The sequence below is a fragment of the Eulemur rufifrons genome, chromosome 12 (genome assembly GCF_041146395.1).
Source record: "Eulemur rufifrons isolate Redbay chromosome 12, OSU_ERuf_1, whole genome shotgun sequence".
In the NCBI taxonomy this organism is placed as follows: Eukaryota; Metazoa; Chordata; class Mammalia; order Primates; family Lemuridae; genus Eulemur; species Eulemur rufifrons.
Genome location: NC_090994.1, coordinates 23,990,530 through 23,996,529, shown reverse-complemented (window position 1 = coordinate 23,996,529; position 6,000 = coordinate 23,990,530).

Genomic DNA, 6,000 nt, shown 5'->3' with positions numbered 1-6,000 from the left:
TGTCCTTTCCTGTTGTTCTGACTGTATCTTTTCTGTTTTAGGTCATTGACTCCTTTTTTATTTCAGCCCTGGATGTATAGATATTTGCAGAGTAATTACAGTGATTTCTCCACCTCCGTGTTCTTATGTATTTCCATCTGATCCTAACCACCCATCTGCTCCCAGGTCCCTGTGTCTGCATATTCAGTCTTGGCTTCTCTGGCTCCCAGAGTCCAGACCCATGTTACCTGTGGGTCTGTAAATGTCTCGGTCCTGCCACAACAGTTTTCTGAAGCGCCTAGCAGGCAATGAAATAAAGTCCAACTTTTCTTGGTCTGGCCCATGATCATGCCTATGATCCGACCCCTAAACACCATTCTAGCTGCACAAACCCTCAAAAGTGATTCGGGTCTCCTGAAACAACCAGTACTCAGTGACCATCGGCTCCTTGTTGCTGAAAACTCGGCCACTCGGCCATGAGGCTGAATAACGGGGACAAGCAACATCTCGTCTTTGAAAAAAATGTTCTTGACTGTCACCACGTCCAAACTCCACTTATCTTTTCTTAAGTTTTTCTTTTCATTTTAATTTTTAATTGATACCTATTAACAATGTGTAATGATCAAACCAAGGTAATAGGCATCCTCATCAACTTAGACATTTGTCATTTCTTTGTGTTGGGAACGAGAGTGTTACGGGGGGAGGGGACAGGTGGACTAATGGGTGCAAAATTGTAGTTAAATTAGAAGAAATAAGTTCTAGTGCTCTATAGCGCAGTACAGTCACTGTGGTTTACAATAATTTATTGTACATATATTTACAAATAGGTAGAAGAGAGGATTAGAGTGTGTCCAACATAAACTCCACCCATCTTTTATGACCTCAGTACCAGGAACCATTTTCCAGAACGACTCTTTCTTGCTGCAAACTTCTACAGTCAATTTGTACCTCATTCACATCTCATGTGAGGTTCTACCTGGTTTGACCATTACTCATATTTTTTGCTTTTTCTTTCCTATTAGATTATAAGCGCCTGGACAGCAGAACCCATATCCAACCCAATTTTGTATTTTCCTTTAGCAGCAAGGCCAGTGTGTGGCACTCAGTAAATATTTGTTGAATGAATGATCTCTGGGAGTCTCATTATAGACCCCATATTTTTAGAACTGGGGTCTGGATGTCAGGCAGAACTTTGGACTGGTCTCTGTTGGCCACTTCACTCTTCGGAACTTGCTTTGCAGTAAGAAACACAGGGCCACACCCTGCATGAAGCACCATCTGGCATCTTTCCTATTTATTAAGAAGAAGTTGGTTAGGACATAATTGTGCTCAGAAACTTCCTCTGCTAACAGGAGGGCTGGGAGGTGCAGAGTCCCGGGGTCTATATTCAGCTTTCCTACAAATCACACTGCTATCAGTGCATAACAAGGGCTCCACTATTTTAAATTGGGTATCAGGGCCTTTTGGAAATGGACCAAGAGATAATTACAAAAGGAAGAGAACATGTTCACAATTGAAATTTTGGGGCACCATTTATGTGTTTACTGAGAGCAACATCAGATAAGCTTAGTTTCATTTTCCATATTGATAAAGTCCTAAATCTGAGTGGTCGAGAGCAATCAGCAGAAACAGTACTGGCACACGGAGAATGTTCCCCTCCGGCACGTTAATTACTTCTTTGTTCTGAAAGTCAATGGGGACTTTTTAGTCCTTTCCTTGATTAGGTTATTCAGGCATCTGGCATTTTAGCCTACTTCCTTTGGTTTATTTTTTAACTCTCTTCTCTTCGTGACATCTTCCACGACATCTATTTCTCCTCTATTTCTCATCTATTTATTGCACTTAAAAATAATAATGATGGCCGGGCGCGGTGGCTCACGCCTGTAATCCTAGCACTCTGGGAGGCCAAGGCAGGAGGATTGCTCGAGGTCAGGAGTTCGAGACCAGCCTGAGCAAGAGCGAGACCCCCCATCTCTACTAAAAAATAGAAAGAAATTAACTGGACAACTAAAAATATATAGAAAAAATTAGCCGGGCATGGTGGCGCATGCCTGTAGTCCCAGCTACTCGGGAGGCTGAGGCAGGAGGATCGCTTGAGCCCAGGAGTGTGAGGTTGCTGTGAGCTAGGCTGACGCCACGGCACTCTAACCCGGGCAAGAGTGAGACTCTGTCTAAAAAAAAAAAAAAAAAAAAAATACTAATGATAATGAATAATAGCTAACAATCACTGAAGTTTCCTCTGTAAGTCAGTCCCATGGTAACTGTCTGCCCTGGAGTATTTCACTGAACCCTCAGGACAGCCCTGTGACTTAGGTCCCATTAGTACCATAACTCAGTTGAGGGTGCTGCAGCTCAGCACAGTTTAGTTAAAACCCTGTGTCATACTTCTAATAAGTGGCAGAGCAAGACTGGAACCCAGGAAATCTGACGCAAAGCCATTGCTCCAGCCTCAGGGGCTTCCTGTCTGTGGCTTGTCTCTGTTTTTCTGCTTGTGTTTGTTGCTGGTGTTCTCCATAGTTCAGGCCTTCACTTACTCTCTCTCACTTTGTCCCCTCTCCCTGGGTGACCTCATCCATCCAAGCCATCTTCTCCAGGCCGATGCCTCCCACCATTTTATTTCTGGTCGGATCTTTCCTGGTCTGTAGACCCCTATATCCTCTCATCTGCTAGACATCGTCACGTGACCATTCCACAGAGGTTTCCCATGAAATATCTTAGCTTGGCAAACACTTACTAGGTGTCATCCATTAAGGCAGGGTTAAAGGCTTAACAAAAATCCCCACTCACTAGCTGAAGGCCTTGACCAGAAAGCCTACAGCCTCATGACAGGTCTAAGTTGTACTCATCTTTCATAAAAAGAACTAAAACTCATCTTCTTTTTATTTTTTATTTTATTTTATTTATTTTTTTTGAGACAGAATCTCACTCTGTTGCTGGGGTTAGAGTGCCATGGCATCAGCCTAGCTCACAGCAACCTCACACTCCTGGGCTCAAGCGATCCTCCTGCCTCAGCCTCCCGAGTAGCTGGGACTATGGGTGTGTGACACCACCATACCCTGCTATTTTTTTCTATTTTTAGTAGAGACGGGGTCTCCCTCTTGCTCAGGCTGGTCTCAAACTCCAGAGCTCGAGGGATCCTCCCACCTCAGCCTCCCAGAGTGCTGGGTTCACAAGCATGAGCCAGGGTGCCCGGCCTCATCTTCTTCTCAGACTCCGTTCGTAGTGAATGGTATTTCTCAGAACCTGCAATATAATTTGAGAAGCCAGTGATAAATGAAAACATAAGTTTGTTCAAATTTATGAATAATTTTAAGACTGTGACAGCGAAGCATTAAGCCAAGTGTGGTGCCCTTCTGCGTGCAAGACCTTGCGTGGCGGCCAGGCCTGCTGCCTTACTGCGCTCTCATGTTTCTCTGTTTCCAGGCCGCCGTCACCGTCTGAAGTCCCTTGCCATTTACTGTTGGAGCATTATGCCATAGTAATCCCCTGGCTGATCTCTCTGCCTCGAGTCAGACCCCGTAATATTTTCCCATCATTTCAGACTCAGATTACTCGTATCGCTGCCTAACTCCTCACCCTGCCCTCATGATCACTCCACGCCTCACCTCACCCCTGCACTTTTTCCTGCCAACTACTCCGGGAGTCAGTTAAATATTTACTATGTAGATACTTACTTATTAAAAAAAACCTTACAGTCATTCATTCAAATATTTTTCAACTATTCAAATATAATAATGTCATTTCTCTGCTTAAAATATTTCCCTTCGTTTTCAGGGTACATCAAAACTACCTCCGTGCAGGGCCCTTGAAGCCAGTCATGGTTTAGTGTCACTGACCTACCCAGCCTCGTCTGTCACCACTCCAGTCCCTTTCTAGTCTTTTGTGCTTCAGTCATATTGAGCTGTGCGTCCTTCCTCACACAGACCACGCTTACAGTGTTGTGCTTTGCACATCTTTATTTCTGGAATCTCCTATCACTTTCTGTCTACATGCATATATACTAATCACTCTTTAGAACACATCTCATATATTACCTCATCTAGGAAGGCCTATTCTTGCCACACACCCCTCCAGACTGCCCTCTCCTTCCCCATTTTGGCCGTGGGAGTTTCCCTTCTCCTTCTGTAGCCCTCTGGTCTGGGTGAGGGGCTCCCGCTCTGGGTTCCACGACCCTCTGTTCACATCTGTACAGCTCCTCCTCCACTGGGTTGAGATAATCCGTTGGTTTAATTGGCCACCAGCACGTTCTCTGAGGGTGGAGTTGGTACCCTTAATCTTTCTGTCGCTAGTATCTACTCAGGAACTGCCACGCTGAGTTTGTCTGCTAAATGGTAATTGAACAAATGAGTGGTCTAGGTAGAGATTCTGATGCTTATAGGATCAGATTTAACCTTGTTCATGAAGCAATCCTCTGAACCAACACAGTATTCATTTACTCTACTTTTAACAGCTAATAATTTAAATACATTGCTAAGTGTTATGATGCAAAAATGACAGAGCCATGGATTTATCCATATGGAACTGACAAATTACCAAATGAAATAGCACACGCACTCATGCAGCCGTAATCTCTCTATAAGGACAAAAAGAACATGTACTTGGAGAGAATTAAAAGAAAAAAAAAGAAACAGGCCGAGCACAGTTGCTCACGCCTGTAATCCTAGTACTCTGAGAGGCCAAGGTGGATCGCTGTGTGTGATGATGGGCTTGCCTAGACACTCTGGAGGCTGAGGCAGGAAGATTTCTTAAGCCCAGGAGTTTGAGGTTGCTGTGAGCTATGATCTTGCCATTGCACTCCAGCCTGGGCAACAGAGTGAGACTATCTCTTTAAATATATATGTATGTGTGTATGTGTATATATGCACACACACACATACACACACATATATACACACACATATACACACACACAAATACAATAAGTTTGTAGGCATGTCCTAAAAGCAAAGTTATGTTGCTTATTCTATTTTACTTTTTGACCATTACGTTGCAAGGACTGAAGTTTCCTGGTACTTTGTTCTCTCATTAAAGTACAGAGGTTTTGGTATAGATTAAAATTCTCTTTTAGAAAGGCTTCCTGAAATAGGAAGTTATATAAAATAATTAGTTCCTTTCTTTTTTTTAAATAATACATAAAATGGAATTTAATTAGACATTATCAACAGAAATAAAAAGAAACATTATATCAACAAAAGTAAAAATCCACCAGAAATAATAGAAAGGAAAAAAAAAAGAACTGCTTAATCTGATAAAAGCTCTGCTAAAAACCTGCAACAAACATTACATTTAGTCACTTCCTTTCAAGCCAAGAAAAAGTTATTTATTAAACATGGATACCTAAATGAAGTTTTAATCATTGAAAACTAGAATTGGGTTTAGAAAACATTAAAGGCATGAAAGAAAGTGTAATCTCTCTTTGGTGTAAATTGGAAATTTTTCATTTTCTCTATACCTAGTTATTTTACCTTGTGGTGATGTATGACCGTCAAAAAATAACCCTACCTGCATGATAAACTGGGAACTGTTCTTGGACTTAGTCACATAGGTCCCCGAGTTTGCTGTGTAATCCACACATTTTCCAAAGAAATAGATTTTAAAAGCTGTGCTGGGCCAGGCGTGGTGGCTCACGGCTGTAATTCTGGCACTCTGGGAGGCCAAGACAGGAGGATTGCTTGAGCCCAGAGTTTGAGGTTGCTGCGAGCCAGGCTGACGCCACAGCACTCTAGCCTGGGCAATAGAGTGAGACTCTGTCTCAAAAAAAAATAAATAAACAAAAAATAAATTTCAAAAAAGGTGTGCTGGGCTGGGCGAGGTGGCTCACACCTGTAATCCTAGCACTCTGGGAGGCCAAGATGGGTGGATGGCTCAAGGTCAGGAGTTCGAGACCAGCCTGAGCAAGAGCTAGACCCCGTCTCTACTAAAAATAGAAATTATCTGGCCAACTAAAAATATATATAGAAAAAATTAGCTGGGCATGGTGGCACATGCCTGTAGTCCCAGCTACTTGGGAGGCTGAGGCAG